This window comes from Mustela lutreola, chromosome 2 (assembly GCF_030435805.1).
Source record: "Mustela lutreola isolate mMusLut2 chromosome 2, mMusLut2.pri, whole genome shotgun sequence".
NCBI lineage: Eukaryota > Metazoa > Chordata > Mammalia > Carnivora > Mustelidae > Mustela > Mustela lutreola.
In genome coordinates, this window is record NC_081291.1 from 24,510,247 (window position 1) to 24,536,849 (window position 26,603).

General features: G+C 42.3%; 1 protein-coding gene across 8 annotated transcripts in view; it reads right to left on the reverse strand.

Annotated features, from left to right (window-relative positions):
* ERC2 (ELKS/RAB6-interacting/CAST family member 2) overlaps positions 1-26,603 on the reverse strand; it is a 932,553-nt gene that overhangs the window by 102,261 nt on the left and 803,689 nt on the right. The window lies entirely within an intron of this gene.

Consider the following 26,603-nt stretch of genomic DNA (forward strand, 5'->3'; position numbering starts at 1 on the left):
CGAGTGAGATGCCGTACTTAGGACCGTCAAAACAAGGAACTGGACTGAAATTTGGCATCACCAAAGTGGGAGCCCCGCGGCCTCTTCCCCTTCCCTTGGGTGCTGTCTCTTTCCTTTCCTCCAAGTTCCTGGGAAATCTCAGAGGGAACACTTTGCTCCTCTTACCCTGGCTGTTGTGATGTCTGAAAGGCTGCCATAGAAATGATACCTCCCACTTGCCTAACACAAGTAAGGAAAACCGGATAGCGTCTGAAGCCAGTCTTGTCAGGGGGCTCCATGCCGGAAAACAAAACAAAATAAACAAACAAACAAACAAAAAAACCCTGTGAAAGCCCCAGTATCTTGAGTGTTGCCCAGCATTCTAGCTGCTTTTGCATTATGAAAGAGACCATTGTGAGGGATGGTTAAAGACATGGCCATAAGCACGTGGTCATTTTACCAAAATGCACAGTCCGAATATTTTCCTATTAGCATATAATTCAAAACCTGCAAACAACATCTCTGACTGAGCATGAAAAGAACAAAACCCTCACTTTTAAAAAGCGGAGCAAGCAGCTATTTTAGAGACAAAGAAAGGATGTCTTTTTAATCTATGACAACACAAATTTGTTTAGGTTTTCCCTCCACTAAGTAAGTAAGCAATTAGGTTTTTTCCAATAAAAATATCCCTGTGCATGAGCAAACACCAGAGGCAATCATATAATTACCCTGCCCAATCACATTCAATTGCTGACAGTTGAGTTCCCACTGCTCATTAACTTCAGATCGCAATGAGGTCTTTACGGAAGCCCTTTCCCGTCTCTTTACAAAGGTTCCTATGATGCTGTGAGCGGCCCCAACACTACCTCATTGCAGGATAATCATCCCAAAATGGCCGGGGCCAAGGCCAGCCTACTCTGACTTCCCCTCTGAAAAAATAAAAAGAGAAATTTGAAGAAACACTGGCTTGAACACCCTTGCTTCATTTGGGGATCTCACCTCTAAATATAATAGTAACCTTTCACCCCCACACTTAAAGTGCCATAATTATATAATTAAAACCAATTATGTCATTTAACAGAGAGACTTTTTCAAGATCCACGGCAAGCCAATTACCTCAATCATTGACCTCAGAAGATTTCCCACACTGACCTGTAACAATGGGGATTGGGATAAATTTAGGCACTGGCTTCTGAAGGCTGGCATAGACTTGCTGGGTGGGTTGTAGCTGGTCTCCTGGACTCTAGAAGCTGAAATGAATCCATTCGAATCTAATGCCACCACCACTACTTGTTTGCACAACGTTTCCAATATCCCAAAGTTGATTTTTCACAACCACCTAATGGTATTATTACTTCCATGTTGTGGATGGGATAAAGGAGGCAGGGAGGGTTATGGAATTATCTCGAGTAATACAGCTAGTTAATGGCAAAAACAGGACATTAAAGGCAAGGGCAGGGTAAGGGCCTGAAGCTTCCACCCCAGAATCCAAAGCCTCAGTGTAGCAAGTAGTGTGTGTGTGTGTGTGTGTGTGTTTACTCTCCTGGACGCCCAACCCTCCTATTTTGATTATCTTACCCCAATTTCCCTTTGATGCAATACATCTAGCCACCTACAGTTCACATGCATCGTGCCAGGCTCAGCTCTAGCTCAGGAGTGTGCTAGAACTGTGGCCTCAGAAAGTCAGCTCCCAGAATTTCCCTAGCCTTCACTGGCTCAGGGATGAGCATGTGACCCAATAAAAGTCCATGAGACACACCGAGGCTTTGCCGAGGATCTTGGGAGAGAGACTCGCTCCTCTTTACTGGGCTTGTCTCTGGGGGGAGGTACTGTCTGGCAGTGGAGCAGCCATCTAGCTATCCCTGAAGGAGTGAGGGAGGCAGGAGATGGAAAGAGAGAAAATGGGTCCAGGAAACATCCCTGGAATCCCAGGGATATTTCATTCAATAGCACATTAGAGAGAATATGAAGAATGCCACCACTTACAGCTTGGGTAGGCTTGATTACAAGGATGGAATTAATTGACCGTGGCTCTGAGCAGCAGTTCTGCCTCCTGCTCACAACACAGTTAAATGCCTCTTATTTTTAAGTTATTTAAAAAACATGCCATTTTATGGGCAGGAGGAAGCACTTTAATCTGCAAAATGATTTTTATCATAAACTAAACATCCTTGTAACTTTTTGGTCCTATGCTTTGGTCTGAGTTGTCTCTCCTTGGAGCTGAGACAGCTGTTGGAGCTGAGAAGACCTGCCTTGACCTTGCTCTTTGCCCTGCTCAGTGGTACCCTTGTGTTCTCCAATTCCTGGATCTGTGTGGGATGTAGGGATATAGGACACTTGCACTCATGAAAATGGGGCATTTTTCTTTCTTTCTTTCTTTCTTTCTTTCTTTCTTTCTTTCTTTCCTTCTTTCTTTCTTTCTTTCTTTCTTTATTTTTCCCCTCTAGTCCCAGGCCTTGAGGGAAAAGAAAAAAAGACCCAGAATTCTTCTAATGTAGGCTTTTCTACTTTGGTATTATTTAAATTTGGGGACAGACCATTCTTTGTCGCTGGGACTGCTCTATGCATTAGAGGATTTGTAGCAGAGTCCTCTGGATGCCAGTAGGCATCCTCTCCCCCCCTCCCCCAAATTGGGACAACCAGAATTGTCTCTTGACATTGTGAAACATCTAGGGGTCATGGTCAAGATGACCACCATTTGAGAACCCCTGCTTTCACAGAACATTTGAGATATTTATTGGATTTTTCTCACAGCATCTCTGAAAATATAATTCCTTGTAGTAGTATGATGTCTTCTACTTAAAGTGTGAGGAATGAGGGAACCACTACACTCCTAGAACTTTCCAAGAACCTGTAAAATACCAGCTGAGGAGAGCTGACTAAACAAAAAGACCCAAGATAACAGTATCCTCTGCTATCAGGGCCATGAAACCACAGGAGATACTGACCCATTATGGACCAAGGCGGGGAAAATTGTATTAAATAGAAATTATTTGGGGGTGCCTGGGTAGCTCAGTCAGTTAAGCATTTGCCTTCATGATCTTGGGTCCTGGGATGGAGCCCCACATCAGCCTCTCTGCTCAGCAAGAAGCCTGCTTTTCCCCCTCCCTCTGTCTGCTGCTCCTCCTACTAATACTCTCTCTCTATCAAATAAATAAATAAAATCTTAAGAAAAGAAAAAAAGAAAGAAAGAAATTATTTTTCCTAAAAACCAGAAAGAGGAAAATGATGTGGAGGAGAAAATTAGAAATGAAGAACAGACATCTACAGGATGAGTTCCAAAGTAGGTATCTGGCTTCTCATTCCCACAGGGAAAAAAATGAACAATCTTAAGATTATTGCTGGGTTTTCTGGATTCAGCTTCAGCCAAAAAGGTGGAAAAGTTTGGGCTCAAACAGAAATGATCTCTCCAACAAAGGCCTTAAACTTCACTCTGCAGAGAAAAAGCCTCAAATGGTCAAGCCTTACTTCTTTGGACAAATGTGGGCAAAGACATTTAAAATAAGAAAAATTGATTGATTCCTATAGTATTTTTTAAAGGAAGGGAATTTACTGACTTTCTTTGAAATGTCCCCCCGTAACTAAGAATGGACTGGCAGAGGTCCTTCCTGTTAGGATTGATTTGAATGAAAAGGTAAGATAAAACTTATGCATTGCTAACCCTTGAAGAAGGGATTTGAATTGGTTTGTCCTCTCAAGAACTAATTGGTTGTATCTTCACACAGGCAGCTAGAGGATGCCAGCCCTAGGCCACAGCAGTGAGGTTCCAATAAGGTTTTGCTCCAAGGCACAGACTTCTGTGAACCTTGAAGTACTGACTTCTGTCCAGAGAACCAGGATTGGTGTATGACTGGTCTTTGATGGGGTTTTGTTGGGTGAAAATGTTTGGATTCTAGCAATTTTTCTCACTGGGAGTTCTAATGCCAGAGAACCAGGATTGGTGTATGACTGGTTGACTGGTCTTTGATGGGGTTTTGTTGGGTGAAAATGTTTGGATTCTAGCAATTTTTCTCACTGGAAGTTCTAATGCCAGAGAACCAGGATTGGTGTATGACTGGTCTTTGATGGGGTTTTGTTGGGTGAAAATGTTTGGATTCTAGCAATTTTTCTCACTGGAAGTTCTAATGCCAGAGAACCAGGATTGGTGTATGACTGGTCTTTGATGGGGTTTTGTTGGGTGAAAATGTTTGGATTCTAGCAATTTTTCTCACTGGAAGTTCTAATGCCATGGGGGATAGAGAAGCGTTATCCGGGGAGTTTAGATGATCAGATCTCGGACACTCCTGCTTCCTCAGTTCCCAGGCAGCCTCCTCCTCCACCTCTCACCATGCTCCACCTGTCCCATTCTTCTGGGACATTCTCTAGTTGCCCTCTACTTCTCTCCTGCAACCAGTGAAACCTGATGGCTGGAGTGTAACCCTGTCTCAAATGGAGGAAAAGCAAAAATAAAGGAGTCCCCAGGCGCCTTGGCCCTCCCTCCCTTTGTGCTTTTAGGCTTATTGTTTTTGTTTTGATAAAGAGGTAAGATCAACAATAATGGAAAAAAATAGAAGTATTTGTCTGGAGGTTCTAGCAGAAGTCTACAAGGGACTCTGACAAGCTATATAAAGAACTATCCTTTACAGAACTTAGTAATGAAATCTCCAGGAGCTAGTCCTCAACTCTTGATACATAAAGTCAGGGCACACTCTTCGCATGGATAAGTATCTCCACCCAGCCCCTCTCTACTGAAATCATTCATCTTGGCCTACCTGTGTTTCTCAGAATACCTGGGAATGTCAACAGAGATAAAAGAGAAGAGTAGCCCATTCCCAATTCTAGCTGGCATTAAAACCACAGGATGAGTCTTGTGGGTCTTGACGAAGGTGCTTCCTGACTAAGTTTACACACTGGCCTGTGAGCATTTTGTTGGTACCAAAGGCGTTAGTCAAGGTGAAAACACAGGTCCGCTTGAGCAAGCATGTGCCTGTTTCCTAAAACAAGCAAAAACCAAGGCTGTACATATACCCTAAGACAAGGTATGCCTTCCCCATGTCCTCCTCAGCATGAAGTAGGAAGCAGGCTCTCTCACTGGGATGGCAGGTGTAACAACAGGTCATTGTCACCCTCAAAGTCAATGACCGAACAAGACTTCTAAGAGCAGCAACTCCTCGTTTTAGCCAGGGATGAACCTTACTCCAAATGTCAAGAAAAGGATCTTAACAGTGTGCAGAATCCGGGTTAAGGTAGGAATTGAGCCTCAGTATATCTAGAAATTTTATACAAAATTTGATCTAGGTGCTTTCATGCATTATTCTGAGGAGTGATTTAAGGGTTTTTTAAAATCATAGTCTTATATTAGTTTGAAACTCAGGATGAAAAATTAAATAATTGCTATAAAGTCCTCCCTTATTTTAAAAAACAACAACAGTTTTCTGAGGTATAATTAATATACTATCAAGTTCATCCATTTTCAGTGTCAATTTCAAATATTTTGATTAAATGTGTGGAGTTGGGCAGCCATCACCACAAATCCGTTTTAGAACATTTCCATCACCTCAGAGAGACCCTGTGCTTTTTTATGGTGAATTTCCTTTAATTTCTGCAACAAAAGCTCTGGAGCTGAAAGAAGGCTCTTTGCTTATCTGAAGAGCTACTCCATTTTTCTCCTTTCTCAGGAGTTCTTCTAAAGCATAAGTTGTTGTTTATCTGAAATTCAAATATAATCAGGTACGCTGTATTTTCACTTGTGAAATCCTACGACACTAATCCAGGATCAAAGCAAATTAAGCAAGTGAATCATTGTTCATATTTAGAAATAAATGTACTTTTCTAGAGCACTGTAAATAAACAGGCATTATTTTATTTACTTTGAGCCATCTAGGTTCAAATATGGCTAGAACCTAGTGCCAATTAGAATCCAGGCTAAGAACTATGGCTACAGAAACACCATAAAGAATTCAGGCCCCAACTACTATTTCCCCGCTATTTCACAAGCAAGTCTGGGACCTCAAGCATCCAAGTGGTTTATGTGCTACATTTGCCAAGAAAGGTTAAAAAAGTGAATGTAATTGTTAATCTTGCAACTTGCAATTAGAAGACTGTTAGGGGTGCAGATGATAAGTAAATCATTCTTAATTCTTTTGAGGTCCACAAACCCCTTTGAGGGAATCTGACAGAAGTTATGGGCCTTCTCCATAGAAACATTCATGCCCTTTTTCAATTGGAAGCGGTGCACAGAGTGGGTTCATAGATTCTGTGACAATGCTCATGGACATTTCAAGGGTCCAAGAATGCCAGAAAGGTGTGGGCAAGTTGACTAAAGCCATCCTGAAGTGTTTGCTATGTCTCTTCTTTTCCTCCCACTTGTATAGGAAGGGAAGACATTGGGGTGTTGATAAATGAACTGGTTAGGGCAAGAAGACACGACCAGGTTGCTCTCAGACATCAATGGTGAGAACTGTAGCATCAATTCAAGGTTCATGGTCAGTAAAATGGACAGATTGGCTTGTTTTCATATTATATCCCACAGATCCAATTGACAGTTATCTGAGAAGGACATTCTTGGATCCTGGAGCACTGCACAAGATTTTGGCATTTTAAAAAATGTTTAAAACCACTGGACTATAATGGCACCTGGGGGCTCAGTTGGTTTAGCGTCCAACTCTTGGTTTTGGCTAGGTCATGATCTTGCAGTCATGAGATCAAGCCCGTGAAGGGCTCTGCACTGAGTGTGGAGTCTGCTTGAGATTCTCTCTCTCTCTCCCTCTTCCTCTACCCCACCCTGCTCCATGTGTGCACTTTTCCCCTCTCTCTCTCAGAAAATCAAAACCAAAACCAAAACAAACAAGCAAAAAAACCTGACTGGACCATATGGTCATCAAAATTATCAAAGTTCCAAGTCATCTGATATCTCTAATTCTAGAAGCTACAGAGTAGAGGTCAGGAGACAGTTAAGGAAGATTGGGAATTCTTTTTTTTTTTTTTTTTAAGTCCAACAGAAAAAGGCAGTTGGCAGGTTTAGGAGAGAAAGACATCTCAGTCCTTACCCCTCCTCAGTTCTGCAACGTGTCTCTCCTCTTTTGTGCTTCTCTCCCTTCCTTCACATGGAAAACCAAGAAACTGCCCAGATTTCCTTTGGTAAAATTAAAAAAAAATTTTTCCCCCAATTACATGAACTTAATCAATTTTTCTTTGGGTAACAAAGATAGCCAACAACCTATTATATCATTGTATAATGTCCCTCACCATAATTGGAGCTCAAATGGATAAAGTACATGTGTGGTTTAGAAACAGTATCTTTGTTGTGCCTTAGAGCACCTACAAGATATTAGCACCCCCATTTTTCAAAAGAGAATACTGAGGGGGGAAAAGTTAAGTGTCTTACACAATTCACCCAGCTAGCCAACAACGAAAAGAGATTTCAAGTCCCAACATCTACATGAGCGACCACCTTACTATGTTAAAAGGTTAATTATATAACCTATGACTTAAAAAGAAATACAGACTTCACTCATTTCTTTTCTCTCAAAAACAATAGACCATTTTAGGGAAGCTTATTATCATGCCCAATGATTTGAACCATAAAACTGTTCTGAATGTTTATTTCATACTTATTGACATCTACGAAGCAGATCTACCATGTGCATGCTTATCATCTCAAAGAAAAATACATTATTTCGTTTTGGGGTTTTATCTTATCCATTCTTGGTCCCTGAAACAGCACAAGAAATGTGTACACTCTGTTCTTATTTGTTGTCATAAGATACTAGCGGCATGCTGGGAAGTAATGTTCCACACTTTGTGTTAAGACTTCTCTTTTTTAAACAGAGCTTGTGTAAATCACAGACAAAGTTGACAAATTTCACGGCTTAGTCATGGCTAGCATATCAGATTTCATGGTTTGACAGAGATTAACAAGAAAATCATATTAGAGTTACAACTATTAGTAGATTCTTAGATATTTGGTAAAGAAACTCCGAGCTCTCCAAACTGCATTGCCCACTGCAGGCCACCGCCATCCCCCCTCCTCTGGCTCCAGAGCTTCCAGGATTCCAGGGATCCACCAAGTCACCTCTGGGCTACAGCAGGGGTGAGCTGATGCCGAATGGGCTCCAGAGAAAGGGCTAGTGGCTTGGAATAAAGCAAGCAATTTACAACCCAATTCCTAAGAGTGCAGGGAGAAACAAACATGTCGTGTTAGTAAATGACACAGGCATTTACTCGCATCGTATGCACTAAGGAGAGGAATGAATGATCATAGTCGTTGAAACGAAGATATTTTAGGTAAAAATTAAGTTTTCACATCTTTATGAGGGGGCAATTCAGCAGAGGCCTTGTTAAAAGTGGTGGCATGCAAGCAGAGACTTCAAAAAGCCTGCTGCCTGCAGAGCCATTTGGCCCGAGGGCTCTGCATATCCTCTTTCTTTGGGGTAAGAGCCCAACTAGCTCGTCAACTTTGCATAAAAGACAGCCAATTTGTCAGCCATTTGCTTTAATTCTCTTTCCTAGTCTTCTAACGATAAACTCCATACACCTTCTGGTCTTCAACATCACGTAGCTGACTGGAGGATGGAAATTCACTTGAGTCTCAGTCCGGTTTCCTTCCCAGGCGATCCTCCTGGGTCTTATAGGATGTCCTTAATCAGAACCACATTACTCGGCTAGAGGAAGTCCTTGCACAGACGCTGGCAAGACACTAGGGCAAATTAGTTTCAGAACACGGAAGGTCAGATTGGGAATAAAAGCTGCAGTCATCTATTGTGTTTTCTTTAGTTGAGAAAATTAAGGCAGGGTGCCTGACTCGTAAGAGACAAAGATTTGGATAAGCAGTAGCCACTCAGGGAAGCAGTTCCCTGGACTGCAGAGCACAATAGTCAGTTGTGGAAAGGCAAAGTCCTCAAACATTCCAGGTATTCTGGACAGAAGCAAGGATTTTCCTCATTTTCTCCAGACAGGTTTTTATATTTCAGGAGCACCGTAGATCGGTAAAATAACACCGGCTAAGGTGTGACAAGTTTTGTCAAGAAATAACTGCCAGCGAAGCATGTGTGTGCATGTGTATGTACACATCTGTACATATATTACATGTATTGTGTCTTGGATGAATAAAGCATATTTTAATAATAGTCATAACAGCTGCTATTTATTGTGCTCTTACGTGACAGGTACTATGCTAAGCAGTTTCCATGAATTATTTCTTTTACTCTCTCAACAAAGTAGCATGGAAGGGGCTATCTTTGTCCCTAATTTACAGTTTTAAAACAAACAAAACAAAACTGAGATCAGAGGGGATTCCAGCCACAAGGTTAGTCACAGAGCCCTGCGTTGATCCCAGGGCTGCCTGACTCACAAGCCTGGGTTTTTAACCACCTCGGGATGCTCAGCCCTGCAAATTCTCATCACTTTCATTGAGATGAGTGCCCAAGCTGACTCTGAACAAAATACAAATTTCCTGGGAAGCAGGGACAGGGGTTGTATTACTGCATGAGCCATGAGGGCAAAAGAGTTCTGCCTGCAAGGCTCCGGGCAGATGGAGGGGAGTGGGGTAAGTAGAGGGAGATGTCATTGCAAAAGCCTAAGACCTGGCTGCCCGGAGAGACGCAGAGAACCAGAAGGACCAGGAGGCTTAGTGGAAATCTGTCCCTCATCCAGTTTCAAACTAGTAGCCTTCCCTTGTCATGAATGGGCTTGCCCTAGAGATTTGGGGCAAGAAGCATTTCTAGTGTGCTTCTACCTTAACTCACACCACGGGGGCAGCTAACAATTACAAAAGGAATGAACTTTTTCATCAAACGCCCTTCCATAAAACCATTTCCCAGGAAATGTAACACAGCATGGAGCTAGCCGACTGCAATTTTCCACCAACAATGAGCATCGTGGGGCACAGGTACTATATTTAAACGATTTTCCTCCAGCTTTTTGGCAAGGCTCTCTCTCAAGGAGACTTAGTCGGGCCCGAGGTCTCATTCCCCTCCGGCCAGCAGGATCGGAATGTTTAATACGACCCTGTCTCTTCAACACCCATGTGTAAAACGCCAATAAACAAGCCGGCAAAGACCTGCAGTTCTAATTGCCTTTTAACTCCGCCAAGATGATAAACTCCCAGAGCAAGGAAGGAAAGACTCCCAGGGATTTAACAAGTTTATCTGCCTGCCACTTGAACATTTTCTGTCTGCCTACACTTCAGTGAATTCACCAATAAAAGGATAAAAGGGCCCCGAACCTCAGACCCCTCAATGGCCAAGAAGCTGCAGATTCAAAACGTATGCCAGCAAAAATCGACTGGTTAACTGAGTTTTGTTTTATGTGTTTGTGAGATCTGGAGCAAGGAAGGTGGGACCACTTGCTCATTTCTTGCACCGGCCACTTTCCTTTTATTGACCGAGGCCTACAAATCTTCACCTACAACAAAGAAAACTGTCCTCACAAGGAAACTGGGAAAGGCGACTCTCTCAGAAACTTCCTACATTCAAGTTACAGGACTGTACCCACAGGGGAAAAGCCAGATGGGCATTGTCCCGTCACTCCCACAAGCACATTCTTCGGCTCTCCCTCCCTACACGGACTTTCAAGTTTAGCATTTTAGCTGTTTTGCTGGGTTTGCAGCCTACCACCCAGAAGAAAAATTCTGACAACTCAGTACCAGTTAGAGATAAATCAGAAAAGCAAAGTAAAACAAGACCGAAAGATTGGCTGGGGGGTGGGGTGGGGAGTGGGGTCCCTACAGCAAGGAGGTGCCATTCAAGACATTAAAGTGCGGTGAGGGGTGCCTGGCTGGCTCAGTCCATGGAGCCGGTGACTCTTGATCTTGGGGTTGTGAGTTCGAGACCCACACTGGGTGCAGAGAATACTTAAAATCTTTAAAAAATAAAAGTAGGGCGAAAGGACATAGACTTTCTAGAAAGCCACGTCATAGTATGTATCAACATAGATATGCAACTTCTCTTTCAGGAATTTAGTCTAAAGAAATTATTAGACAAGTGCATAAAGAGGAAGCTGAAGGAACTATGGTCATTCTAATAGGAAATATTTAAATAGAACTAAGTGTTCATTGTTAAGGACTGGTTAAATAATAAAAAACTCTGTACTCTGAAGCTATGACAATGATGCTGTAAGTATCATTATTAATGTGGAAACATGTCCAGCACACAAGGTTAAGTTCAAATAGCAAGTTATAAAAACATTTATTACATGGTTTTTTGAAGAGGCTAGATATCAAAAAAGGAAGAAAAAAAAAAGACTGGAAAGGCACATAGCTCACCAAAATGTTAGCATTTCTGGATGATGGAATTCTTTTGCAAAGATTTTTGAATTATTTGAAATCTTTAATAAGAAAAAGGCACTGCCTTTAAAATCAGTTTTAAAGTACGAAAGCTACACAATAAAATATCCCACCACCACTATCACCTGATCAATAGCAAGACAGTCACATCTGAAATAACTTATGGAAAGACCCAGCTTTCCTTTCTCAAGCAGACACGAGTACAGAACATTAAAGGATTTGGTCTTCATTTATCAGCACATGTAATTGTTGTTCAAGTGTATTCTTCAATGAGATGAGAATGAATGGCAAACCACAAGTGGGCTCAAAACCCCAGAGGGCCTATTTCCCAGGGGCCCATGCCTGTCCCGTCAGGGTACAAACACTGAGAGCTCCTCTATTAAGCAGACCTGTTCCACTCAATAAAACAACAGCAGCTCTAGAGTAGGGTGCTTGCCAAATGAAAAATCTGAAGCACTATTTTCCTATTAAAATCTCATCCATGTTTTTCCTATTGGAACCTGGAAACTGGACAAATCCTGAAGGAATCCAAAGGAATTTCTTTAGAAAAGAATTCTGTTAACACCAAAAGCTCCCCAAGCACTACACAAAGCAAATGCTAGATTGCATTACGCTGAAATGTAAAAGCAGGGATTCAAACCCAAAATGATGTGTCCTTCGCACCAGGCTTTGTGTATATCGCAGCTCACGCGTTTGTACACTTATCCTCGTACATTTCTGCATCTCCCCTTTTTTGTAATTTCATAATCAGTTCCAGATTTCCTATTTCTTCCATGTTTTAAGGCATGGAATTTTGGATTTGGAAGATGCAAGGTTTAAAGGTATAGAAGTACAGTGGAAAGTATGATAAAAATAAAACCAAAATTGAAGTTTTGTTTCATACCTCCAGAAAGTAACGAATTGGATGTGTGTCTCAGAGCTCATTTGAACCCCAGAAGCAGAACATGAACACAGGCAGAACTTTCATGTGCAAACTGGACCCTTTGATTGAGACTGTCCTTGCTAATGGATGAAGTTCTGGGAAGCAAAATTGTTTCTCCGTGCTGTTCTACACCCGTGATAAGTATGTCTGCCAAATCACTGTAATGCTACTCTCAAAATTCAGAACTCTGTCCCTAATAAACAGAGGAAACTGAAAGATCAGGTTAATCTAGGATAAACTTCATCTCTAGAGTTCAAAGACAACTGGCCTCTCTATGGGTCTTAATCGGAGGCTTCTTTGAAGGATCGTTCTCAAATTCATTAAAGAATTTTCACTGACTTCACAGACTTTGGCATTAAATAGATAACTTGAGCTCTTCATTGCCCTGCAAAATGACTGTTCACCTTTGAAGCTCTGCAAATTGGGATTAAGTTGGCTGTTTGCCTTTTACCTCAAAGATGACTCCAGTCCACTGATCACTGAGTCCAGGGCAATCACCTGGTTGAACAATGATATCAAATTTTTCCCTCCAATGTGTCTTTTTAAAAACACACATCTTCTTGTGGGTTGGTTTTGTTCTGAATTTTGCTTCAGATGTAATAGTACTGCTTGCTATCAATGCCTTCTCTTCATCCAAAACTTCAGGAAATACATAGTGTTTTAAAAACCCAAGTTTCACTTTCAAGTAACTTGAAAGACAGGTGGAGCTTTTAGATGCATAAGTTCATTTTAAAATTCTTCCTGGAATTTCACCTACTCACATGCCATACTGGCCCAGGCGTCTCATCTGATCCTGGTGCGCCCTTCGGTGCAGCATTTACTAGCTTTTCACAATGACTCTGCACATTCCAAGGAGGGCTCAGCATAAACACATACACCAACCAGCCTTCAGCTCCCACCTCTAACCCCACCGTCTGTTTCCTGCACACCCCGTAATCGAAAACATCTCTTCTTCTCAGGTATACGGTCTTGGATTTGTCACGGTGAACGCGAGACTTTACAAGGCCAATAAAATGACAGCTGCACAGAGGGGACGGGGTGGCTTTTACGGACTCTGAAACACCACTGCCTTTAACTCCCAGGGATCAGGAACTTGAAAGCACTCCGATTCACTTAGCTCTGTGTTTGTCATAAAGTTAAGGCTAATCAGATTTCGCCCAACTTGCAGCCCTATCTTAAATCCCCAAGCTTCTCCTATGCAAACTTAACTGATGGAAGATGTGATTATGCCTTCTCAGGTCATAAATTCTAGATATTTATAACATAACTGTTGTCATTTAGGTCAATTAAGATGCTTTTACTGGCTCAGAACAACTACCTATGGGGCTTGTCCAATACCCTGACAGTGGTTTATGACCCTTAGGGTGATTTTATCTCCTAAGGATATGAAAGATGGCTGCATGTGAAAATGTTCAGGAGACTCTGGAAGAATTTTCCCCGTACTGTGATCATACCCATTGCCATTCTGTTCCTGGAAGCTCAGACCCCCCCTGCTTATCCATAAAACTACTCTCTGACTCTAAAACTTCCCCTAGAGTTGGTTTCTTTGATCACCTTTTCTCCCCCAAAAGACCCGAGAGGGGAGATAACACCTCCAGAGACACTCTATGATAAAACTCCCAAGTGGTGGGCTGGCCAAACCCTCAGCTGGGAAATGCCAGACTTTTCTAGATGTATAAAATGTCCCTGAAGACTTGTGGGTTTTACTTTGCACATGGGGCCAACTGCTCCCTCATGAAAGGCAGAATCAGGTGACAATAAAGAAAGAATGGAACATATTTGGGGATTTCATGTAGATAGGTATCAACTTCTTCTTTTACCTTGGGGAGTATCACCTATCTCCCATCATCATTCCCTTGCTGTTTCTTCTTTCAGCAAGGCCCCTGTGCATCCACTATATTTCAGGCACTTACTAGGTGACGCAGAGATCGAGAGACTCCCAGGCTCACTGGAGACACAGGCACATTACTAATTAGAATACAAAGTGTTAACAGGTCAATGTACAGCAAATTCTGGAAAGCACTGAGAAGTGCCATTTCCACTTTTGGAACAAAGGGTGATGGTCAGGGAAGGTTCTTTGGGAAAAAGAATTCCTTGTGTGAGGCTTAGAAAATGCAGGCAGATATTTAAGATCAAATGAGGGGAGAAGGGAGAGCCTTGCCAGCAGGGAAAGCATAAGCAAAGACACAGATTCGAGGAGGGCCTAGGATATGTGAGAATGCCAATCGGGCTGGTGTTCCAGAGCATCTCATGCCCAACAGGCAGTGGTGAGAGCTGAGACTAGGAAGCAAAACCAGGACAAGTCCCTGTGGGGTTTGTGTTCACGTTACATAGCGATCACCTTTCTTGTTCCAAGGAGACCTGGTACAACAGCTCCCTTTTCCCCAAACTAGCTGGACGCAGTTGATTAAGAACCATGTCTTTTCCTTACCCAAATCTCTTTTCTCCACCAGCATCAACGGCTGCCATTGTAAAGTCCCCCAGTCTCATTTGACAGAGTTAACTCTTTAAAATTCTAGTCACACCTCCCTTGGTGGAAAGCACTCTGCTTTTGATTACCACACCAACTTCTGTTTGCAGAAGCCAGGGAAGACATCCAAAATTCTATCTGGTCAACATCTCCTAAGTGCTGACTCCATGACAAGACACTGCCCTGTGGATGATTCAGAAACGTGGTTCAGGAGGCGATACCTCAGCATGCAGTGTGATTTTGACGTACACAGTGACACACCCTGGATCTTAGAATTTAAAGATTTTTTATTAATATGATTTTTTCCTTGCATTTCTGACGATGATAATTTGGTTGAATTTGGCCAAAAAAACCTCACAAAACCAAAAACCATAAATAAATAGTAAAAAAATACCAGAGGACAACATCTACTTGGCAAAAGGAGAGCCCTAATGTGGAATATATGCTATAGCAACAGCATTTGCAAGTTTGTAGTATGGGAAAATGCAAGGTCCCAGCAATTTCCCCAAATTAGCTGCTTAAATGTACTATAGGGACCCACGGTCAGAAAAGACAGCCTTGACCCAGGCAGTCACAGATTTCTCAAAACCAAATTGTACTTCATTTTGAAGAGTCTTATGGAAGTTTTTACTGCTGTTAAAATGTTAAAATACTTTGTTTGTTTGTTTATATTCTACCTTGTCCCCCCAAAGGATTAAAGCATCTAATACCAATTCGAAGAGGCTCTTATTACTGGAGAAGGGGAGTGAGGGCTTGAGTTACATCCGCCATGCAAAGGTCAGGTTGGCTTCAAGTGGGATTGGACAGTGCTGATATACTCGGAATACTTCTCTAACGCAGAACATTCTGATTTAACACACAATCTGCAGCGGCTGGGTGACTGCTGGGTGACAGGGGAAGGACGTGAGAACCCAGTTCTAGAGGGAGTCTGGGAACCATGAGCCTCATTAGTTGCATAAAATCCCAGATAAAAAGTGCACACTCTCTCATTTGTTCTCTATGCCTGGATGTGTGTTTATATTTAGTTGACCCGTCAGACAGCCTAAGATGCACAGTGCTGCATGGAGACCCTGCTTCTCTGCCTGGTTTGCTTTATGATTTCACTGTCTGGGCAAGTCATCTAACCTCTCCGTCCTTTAGTTTCTTCATCTGAAAACGGAGCTACTACTTTACTTCAGAGGATCATTGTGAAGAATAAGAATTAATACATGTAAACATGGCCCGGTGCATATTAAGTGCTCAATAAATGTTAGCTACAATTCTTATTTCCTAGTCCTTGGTTAAGCACAGACAGAACAACAGAAATAAAGACCATTACTTTGTCATAAGGAACTTATGGTGTAGCTGGAGACAAGATGGCCAGAGGGGAAAAATGATCCAGAAAAGGGAATCCTGGGAAAAACTGAGTGAGGACACTCTAAAAGCCCCAGGAGGTTAGGAAAAAGAACGATAATGACATTTTTAAAATTGGGGGGGAGGCTTAAAGGGTTAATCTAGGCTGAATCCAATAAGCAGGCTTCAGACGGAAAGGAGGGCATTTCGGACAATGGCAAACAATACTCAAGAAGACGTGGAAAGAAAAATGAATGCTATATATTTTTAGAAGAGGAAAAAATATCTCATTATCTGGGAGTGGTGGAAAATTCATAAAAACTTCCCCGGGGGACCCACTTGGGAGGAATATGAGGACTGGGTAGAGGTAGTTGAACTTGATGTGGTTGGAAACAAGAGGAGCTGCCAATCTGTCATCATGGGAGGGACACCGAGAAAGCGTTTCAGGAAGGTGAACCTGGCTGAGGCCCTCAGGTTGAGTGGGCTGGGAAAGCTCTGAGTCAGGGAGGCCACCAAGAGGCCACCACAGGGGTGAGGTCCTGTGGGCCACGCCAGAGTGCTGAGAGGACAGAAGGCAGTGGAGAATGAGAAAGGCCCTCTGGTCAGTGACTAAACACCTAGACATGAGGTCTAAATGCAGAGGATGCAGAGTCCCATAGGACGGGTTGGAGGCCCAGCTCTGCCACGTAGCGGCGCTGGGCCCAGGGCACCGACTCTGTAAGTTTAGCTTCCTTCCTTGCCAAATGGAAGCAAAAACGCTTACTTCATATGGATGAAAAGCTAAGGTCCACTTAGCATGACACCTGGCTCCTTCCGAGGTGGTTAAAAATAATAATAATAACCATTTATTTGATGTTGGTGTGCTGAAGAAGGAATTAAAAATGAAAGGCAAGAAAACAGAGGTTCTACACCTGGTTCTTAAGCCACTGAAGAAGACACGGGCCTGACTGCCAGTCTGGTTCACTCTTCAGGAGACCTCATTAACACTTAACATCAGCCTTTACTACCTCAGAAACAAATAGAGGTTTCAATATGAATGGAGACTCCTGTATTGTATCCCCTTTATTATGTACCTAACTCATTTCCATCTCACCATGGAAACCAAGTCTTGCCAAAAATATCAGACCAAAGAAAAATAGTGATAACTTTGCTTCATTTAAAAGAAATAGCTTAAGATTAAAAAAAAAAAAAAGTAAGTATTTTGTACTTTATTTCATAAGAAGAGGGAGGGGAAAAAAGATGACACATTGTACCAGCGATTACCTGCCCATTTTAAGCCCTGTCAGCAGCACAAAGACTTGAAGCAAAGCTAAATCCAGGCGCATTATTCCTTTAAGCCCCTGTGATAACTCAAGGGGACTGAAAGGCATGTCTGTGTTTCTACAGGAGGCTTGTGGTGGGTTCAGAAACTTTTAAAGAAGTGCCCTATTATCTCAGCTAGGTGTGTTCCGAAGAATTTAAACTGAATGTACTTTTGTTTTAGTTCCCAAGAAGTGTTCCTCATCCACCTAACTTTCCCAAAGTCCATCTTGCACAATGCAAATTGCAGAGGTAAGATGTGCTTGACCTAATAAGTCTGGAATGAACAGCTAAGGAAGTGGGTAACACCAGGAAATTCTTCATCAGCATGCCTTTTTGACCCTTGCAGAACTGTCCTTGATGGCCTCGAGCATGCGAGACTTTGCTTCCTTGTTGGGCTGTGAGGTATTTGCCCACAAAGTTTTGAGAAAAGCTACGAAATCAAAGGGGATCAGGCGTGCGAGACTTTGCTTCCTTGTTGGGCTGTGAGGTATTTGCCCACAAAGTTTTGAGAAAAGCTACGAAATCAAAGGGGATCAGGCAAAATGACCTGCTGTTCACCAGTGCTGATGGGCAGCTCTGCTGGTCACCAGAGTAAGGACTTTAGACCCTTCAAGAAATCAGCAGGAGAGAAATGATAGAGTAACTTGCTTAGGTCTGCTAAAGCATACATTCCCTGAGGAATGGACCCGCCAATCCACACACTCTTCTGGACTATGAAATGCAGGAAAAAATGATCCTTTCTTCCATCTTTTATACATGAAACGAACTCATATTATGACACAAATGAACTTATACGACTCAGCCGGCTTCCTTACTGAATACAGCCCGAGTCAGTGTTTGCTTTGATTACGGAAGGAAATAAATGGCTTCTCAAGGTCCTTTGGATAAGGTGGCATTGGGAAAGTAACCTCGACCAGATACGTGGTACAGAAGAATTGCTCCTGCTGAGCAAAGACAGAAAACCAAAAGAGAAATACTTCTGGCTGCCGCAGAAGCTCCACAAGCATGCATGACTTGTTATCTGTGCAGAAGAACAGTACGTACAGTCTCCCAGACCTGCAGTTCTGTTCAACACCTGAGAACTATGCCACCTTGGGTAAGTAACAATATCCCTGGGCCGCTGTTCCTGGCCTTTAAAAGGAAGCCAACAGCTACCTACTTCACAGGATATCATACATGTCAACTGGACTAATGCATATGAAGCATTTAGATTATGCCTGGCATGTGGGAATCATTTTATAATATGAGCTACCACTACTAATGTAAAATCAAGAAATTCACACCTTCTACCCTCACTGAACAATGTTATTATTTAGAGCTATGAGTAAATTCTTTTCAGTGGAGAAATCGTCCCTCAATGAGATAGGAATCAATCATAATTTGGCTTCACCTCCATGATACTACTGAGTCCACAGTTTCTCTAGAAATTTCCCTTTTCTCTGGGTCTACTTTAACAATCATCATTTGCATAGCAAATCAGACTCATCATAAGATGATCTAATACTGTCACTTCAATAATCAGAAGCTGTAAATGTGTAGACAAGATTAGTGGGAGGGCAGGTGATTTAGAATCTGGAATCATAGGGCCATGGAACTGCCTAGGCCCTTGGAAACCTTTTAGTTTAACCACTTTAGGTTAAACAAGGTTAAAAACAAGAAGAAAAATGTCTTGCCTTGGGCCACAGATCATGCAAAGGACGGAGGAAGGACTAACATCCTCAATCCAGGACTACGGTCACTGCCGCTTTTAATTCAAGAGATTAGCTGTTCCTTAGAGTTTTAGTAGAACTTGACTGTAAAATTATCTTGACCTGATTTGAAGAGGAGAAAGAAGGTGCGGTCATATTTTAGCTATGGGTTTAGGTCCTTCAGTGGTTACTGATATATCCAGGCTTGTTTCTCTCTTATTTGGAGTCGGTTTTGGAAATGTTTATTTTTTTCAGGAAATTTTTTAATTGTACCTGGTTTTTAAAATACATTGGCACTAAGTTAACTATAACCCCTTTTATAATAATAAAAAGAGTCCTTACTCTATCTGTAGTTATGTCCTCACATTTCTTCCTAATGAAGCATTTTGTATCATCTCTCCTTTCTTCTTCTTATTTGCCCTGGACTAAGGTGAGACTATAGAAGAGATGTCCAACTGAACTTTCTGCCACAATGGAAATCTTCCTTTATGTGTTTTATACAATATGGAAAGAACTGCGCTACCCCAACACTGTAGCACGAGTCACTAGCTCCATGTGGTTATTGAGCCCTTGAAATAAGACTAGTGTGACTGAGGACATGAATTTAAAATTTTATTTAATTTTAATTAATTTAAATCGTCACATGTGGCTAGTGATTACCATATTGGACAATATATATATTATATAAAATTCAAAGATTCAGCTTTTGTTTTTGTGAATCATTTCTTATTATTATTGTTTTCTATTTTATTTACTTGTGCCTTTGGCTTTTTAAAAAAACTTCTTTTTGTTTACTCCTTTTTTTTTTTTTTTTTAACTCTGATTGTTTTTATGAAGATTAGTCATAGCCAAGAAACAGGCTTATGCAGGGTTCTACTGAGGCCTGAATTCCTTCCTCCCTGGATTCAAGTCCCAGAGGCTTAGTAGGAAGGTCTGCGAAAAAGTGATTGAAGAGAGAACATGAAAAGCTGAAGGCCTCTCAGATGAAAGCTAAGCCAGAAACCTGGCTGTTAAGAATATTTTCTCTCCTCCAAAAAATGAATTAGTTGAATCCAATGTGACACTCAAAGGAAAATCAAAATGCTTGAAGAGCAGGTTGTGGACTTGAACTCCCATGTAACTGGATTCCTCCTTGGGACTTACAGCTCTGACACATGATATTCTGTAGAGAGAGTCCTGTTAGCCTTACTGAAATCTGGATACCATGGGCCTTTTTTATATGGAGAATTTTTAAGATAAATGGAGTTGAGAACTGGGAGCTAAGTTTCCCGGGATTTCTGCCATTTGGGACTATGAAGTAGGGTAGAAGCAGCAGGAACAAGAAGCAGATGAACTACTGTAAAGGGACAAAAAGAAATCTCCTTTTGCCTAGAGAGAGTTAGTCTCCAGGCTTGAAGATGAGAACCACCCTTCATAAAATAAGAATTCATTACACTTCTAGTCCCCTAGGCCTCACTGCACGTTGAGCCAACATGCAATATATATCAGAGAGCTCAATATCAGAAGGGATGCCAGGGTGGTGAGGTGATGGGGAGGTCGAGTCTCCCAGAGATGATCAGAAGCCACTGGGTGAGTGATGAACTCTGGAAGGCTAGGCTGCTTCTGCTTTGATGCCGGGGGTGGGGGAAGGAGAGAGGTTTACCCCAAAGGAACTCTAAAATGCCAGTAATAGAGAGAATGAACCTGAAACACTGAGACTTATGGTGAATTGGAGAGCACTTTAGGTAAAGGTAGCCTATGATTTTGAATTTTCCTGGTGATTTTACTAGAGTATTCAACGTTTCTTATAATATTCCTTGTTTCTTATAACTTTTAGATTGTACTATAATGGAAAAAAAAATTCAAAGAGCACAAAACAGGACAATGTGATAAGGAGGGCAGGAAGGGACTTCTGATGATGTGGTCAGGGAGGGCCTCTTCCAGCTGTAACAGCTAAGCTGAGACCTGTGTGATGGGAAGGAGTTAGTCTTGCAAAGATTCAGGGGAATGGAGACAATAGGTTTGGAGGTCTTGGTGTGGAAATAAGCTTGGGATATCGAAGGGCAGAAGGAAAACCAGGCTCCAGGACCACAGTAAACCAGGGCATGTTGGTGAGAGGGATGTGGGAGAGGTGCATAAGGGCCAAGGCAGAGGGGCCCCTGAGAGTCAGAGTAAGAGTTCTGGACTAATTAAGGTTCATGAAATATTTGAGACTACTTGCCTAAAGCATCCTCAGTGAAAGCAGTTTCTATACTTTCATACTGACTCCCAAAGCACAGTAGATCCTGATGAGCGTGTCTTTTCCCCAAAGAAAGGGTAGATTACATTGGTGCATTTTGCTCAATGGGTTGGGCAAGAAACCAAGGTCTTCCAAGAGCTTTCCATGTGTCTCTGACCATTAAAGCCACTACTGTAGGGGCTTCACAGAGTTCAGGGGCCTCCTGGTGGGCACACAGTCAACTCGGGTAGACCCAAACCCCTTGGCAACCATTCCTGCTTCCGCCTCTGGGTTTTACACAAAGATTTTTTTTTTCCTTCTGCCACTGGGAAAAGTACATAAAAATAGGTGTGCCACTTGAAAATTAAACAGACAGTAAATACCCAGGGCAGCTGGGCTGTGATCTAGATAACACCAGCGAATCTAAGAGTGGGAAGTCACGTAACATAAGAATAAGAAAGAAAGAAAGAATCATGGCAGTAATGATCGGTTTGGAAAAAAAAAATAGATGGAAAGAATTTGGAAGGTAACAACTTCCAGATGGTCCTGGTGGTGAAGATAGCTATATATAGAGAAAGAGGGGCTAATTAGTTCCTGGGCCGAGGCCCCAGTTTCTGTTAAGTGAGTGATTGTTTCGTGGTGGTTTAGTTCAATGCTAGGGGACACACACCACATCGCGAGTAAATTAAGTATTTGGGTTTTTTCCCAAGCAGTGGGAATTGCCTAACCTTAATACAATTAATTAAGACTCAATGAATGTTTAATTTAGTTCTGGTGCTTGTACCAGGGACACAATGGGCTCTTTGTTTTGGCCAAGACTCCTAAATATTGGAAAAAGAGAGGCAGGCTGAAAGAGAGCAAGGGTTAGTCAATAGCTTTCTCCCAAATGCTCAGATGCACAAGTTGGTTTCCAAATGTAACAGCCAATTCAATGAAACCCAAGAGATTGCCCTAGAAGGAGGCTGTGGACCTTCCAGGAGAAAAGAAAAAATATTGCCTCACGCCTCCGGGTTGGCATCAGAAGTTACAAGCTAGTTTTTAAAACACCCTCTCCAAAACTCTCAATCTGCCAACTAAATGGACCATCTTTACAGTGCATGCTCAACTAAATTCTCGCTTGGTTTCTTCCTACTTTCAAGTCAGGAGCCCTCGGCAGTGAAAAGAAGGCTTGAGAAAATTTAGGAGCTAGGAAGAGTGGTTGGAAAGTTGACTGCTTCCAGAAGACTATGACCAAATGGACCACTTTTGGGGGGCTACCAATCACCACCTGACAGGCAGCTAGACAAATGTGGAGCTTTTTATCATTATTGAATTGACACTCATGGCTCCTAAGAGAATTCCATGAAGAATAACAATAACAACAATAACAAGGGCTTCCGTTTACTGCGTGTCTACTTTGTGTCAGCCCCATGTGTGGTGTTCCATGTAGATTATCTCATTCAACTTTCACAATAACAAGTAGTCAGTGTTCTTATCATCCCCTGTGGAACATGTGCAGGAGCTGAAGCTTTGAGATATTAAGTCCTTGCTGAAGGTCTCATAGCTATCAAATGAAGGAACACAGATTACAACCAAGGATGCGTGACCCTCCAGCCTCCACTAACTCTTGCTCACTGCTGATACTGTGCTGAGGCACTCTCTAGGTGAACTCCTATTGGGTGGATGAGCTAGAGGGACTGCCAAACAGCTGGCTCTTGCTATGCACACCAGCAGAGGAAGGTTCAACACTTTAGCGAGAGAACAAATGTGTACTCTGTGCCCATTTACACACCAACTTGCAGAGCTGGCCAGTGGTGAGAACTACTAGTAAGTCCATAGAACAATGACTTCCCATCCCAGTCAAGTCAGACAGAAGAAGTAACTGGTTCGGAATAGAAGAAGCAAAAAAGCCCAAGGCAAAGAAGACTTGAGCCATTTGACTTGACAGAGATGAGGCTCAAGCCATTTTTTCCCCCTTGAATCTGGTCCTTTTCACTTTTAATCCATTGCTGGAAGACTGTCAGGCTCTGGGAGACAGGGTGAGATGAAAGTAAGGAGGTAAGGATTATTGGGCCAAATTCCCATCTCTCTATTCTCTTAAGTCTGGTTTTGGTGGAAGCCCAAGGGTTGGCCCAAAGACATCTAGTTTGGCCATGGATTAATTATCCTTCACTTTTACCTTATCCTATAGGAGCTTTAGCAGCCTGAGATGATTGTAGTCCTAAACTAAAACTTGAATTGCTCAGAAAATGTAATTCATTTAAACTATCACTACATTATAAAACTTAGAGCAGGTAGATAGGGATAAATTAAGGATGATTTAGACCAAGATCACCTCGCTCCCAATGATCAACTGACCTATAGCCAAGACCCTTAATCTAATTCTGTGGAAGAAGGGGAGAAAAGAAAAGATGGCTAGCTAGCTAAGTTTCTAAGAGCTTAAACGACTTACGGAGCATTAGCAGGTTAGTGGCAAAACCAGGACAAGAACAGAAGCACGCAAATAGTACATGACTCTCCCATTATATCATCCTGCCACTATTTTTTCCTGAGTTTCTATAAGTTTTCCATGTGTGCATCCATTCAATCAAGAAAATCCTTATTACCTACTATCTGCTGGGCACTGGGAAATGCAAAGATGAGTAACTCCCCTCTTTTGTGGGCTTTTCTACGATTTAAGGACAAGTAACTGGTGTTTAGAACTGTGCCTGCCTGGCCGACCATTCAATAAATATTTCCTAAAGAGATGCATAAAAGTACCCAGATAACATAATACTGGGCAGACTGTAAGGAGCTAGAAATATCCCAACAGTGGGAAAGAAGAAGGTGCAAAGAAGGCATTCCACAATATTTGTTGAATGAACAAACAGATGAATAAATAAATGAAACAGAGCTGAGTCCAGCATAATCAGCACACTGAGGCTTTATGAACACTAGGTAGTAGGGTATATGGAGAAATTACTCCCTCACATGACCTTTTCTAAGGGGTCTTGTGTTAGTTCAGCACATACCCAGATCCCTGGACTCTGGACTCTTACAGGACTCCGAAAGACTTTCATTAGAATCCAGCTCTGCCACCTACTCATCAGATGTCCACCGACAAGTCAGCACTTATAGCCTCTCGCCTCTCTGATTCTTGCTCTCTAGGAGGGCAAAGCAGGAGAACCCGCCTTGTTGGCTGCTGGGAAGATTAGAACTTGGTACAGTAAAATTCTCAAGAAATACAAGCAGTGGCTACCAGGAATGCTTATCAGTCTCTGTTAAAAGCTTTTTTCTACTACACCCCTGCATCCAGGTATCTGCGTGCACTTGCTGTTTACTAAGCATTATCTTAGCACTCTAGAAATATTAATGCATTCAATCCTCACGACAACGCTAAGGGTCAGGTTTTATTATCTCTCATCTCACATACAAGGAAAACAAGGAGCAGAGAGGTCAAATGACTAGCCAAAGCCACACAGCTAGAAAGCGGACGAACTGGGATTCCCAGGGAGGCCTGGCCCCAGACTACGGGCACTTGGCCCCCATGCTATGTCGCTTGCCAACAGAGGAAGGATGCCCACTTGCTGTCTCCTGAAAACATGATAGTCTTTCCACCACTAGCCCTGCATGGCTCAAAACTCAGGGACGGTGATTTTTAGGAGACTTGTACCTTATACTTAAGAAAAAAAAAGTGATCATCCAAAAGGTCATGCCAGCTTGGCAAGATGTAGCCCTGAACTCACTCGGTGGAGGAATGATGTGGCAGACGTGGCTCACTGAGGCAAATAGCACCAGGACACCGGTGACTAGATGCTCACCTCCTAGAGCTCCAGTGGTACCATTAGACTGTGACAATATGGTTTCCCCTACACAACACAGCTGGCTTGGTCTGGGACATCAATGTGATGCCAGAAGCACAAGATGTCCAGACAACTTTGGTGGCATTTCAATCTTTGGAAGATTCCATCACTGCCTCATGCATCATCGTCTGAATTCTGTTCTATATACTCTAATTCTTCACCTTCCTAATCATATTATAGCAATAATCAAAATAATAGTCCTTATTCTTTAGCACTACAAGCCAGACATTTCACCTATCTCATTTAACCTTGTAATAACCCCATTATTAGGTGTTGCTGTCCACATTTTAAAATGCTGTGCAGAGAGTTTCCTTTATTTCTCAATCCATCCATTTGCCTCGCCCTGTTATAAGGCAGGCCTGTGCCAGGCACTGAGGTTATGAAAACCAGCAAAACCCAACCTGCTCCTGATTTCATGGAGGTAATCCACTAAATTCCACAAATCGTGATAACGTGACAAGAAAAAGATACCATGGGCTATGAGACCCTAGAGTGAAGGGACCTGCCCAGGCTTTATCCAGGGAAAACTTTCCTGAGGAAGCAGAGGGAGGGCATGAGTTGTAATTAATTGGGTCAAGGGGGTAGGAATGGGGTGGTAGATATTATTATAAAATAATTTTAAAGGGTTAATGCATTACTGATCTTTTTTTTTTTTTTTTTGGTCATTGTGTGTGATTTCTCACCCATAAATAGTAAAATTATTATCCTGAGAGGGTCATGGGGCTATGTCCTATACAATGGAGAGGCCAGAACGGCATTGTGGAAAGACTGACCTGCCTGTACTCCTGGAAAGATTAGCTTGTTAACCATGGCCAAGGCAGCAAAGGACCCAACCCTTGAAGGTCTCATGATTCTTTTTATTGCCAAGCCTGTGTGCATGTTCTTCCCATTGTCTGGATCATTCCATGCCATACCACCCCAAAGATGCCAAGCCCGGGAGTCGAGGGTCTCAGATGGGAAAGGCTACATGTTCTGCTCACCTCCCATGTGGTCTGATAGAGTTTCCATTTATGTTCCAGGAACAGGGGACCTGCCCCTCCAAAGAATCCCCTTCAGATGTGGTAAGTTTTTCAGCACTTAATATAGCCAAGATCTCTGTATTAGAACAGTTTGGCACAAAAGGGTCTGGTTCCTTCTTCTACCCAAGTATGTGGTTTTTATGGGAGATTTGAAGGGGTGGTTAGGAATCCCAGACACAAAGACGGTTTATAAGAATCTGCTCATGCTGGGGCACCTGGGTGGCTCAGTCATTAAGTGTCTGCCTTTGGCTCAGGTCATGATCCCAGGATCCTGGGATCGAGCCCCACATGGGGCTCCCTGCTCAGCGGGAAGCCTGCTGAGATTCCCTCTCTTGCTGTCGCATTGTCAAATAAATAAATAAAATCTTAAAAAAAAAAAAAAAAAAAAGAATCTGCTCATGCTGTAAGTTAACTGACAAGACCTGAAGTAATTGATTTTTTTAGAATATTACATTTTATGTATCCATGCATTCTCTCAGGACGCCCAATCCAGACTGCCTGGAAGCTACTTGGGATGTATATACACCATACACCGACGCTCCTACTATTTATTGGGACCAGCCTGCTCTATTTCTATGATCCTGCCTGTATTCTACCTATTAAAGAGCGT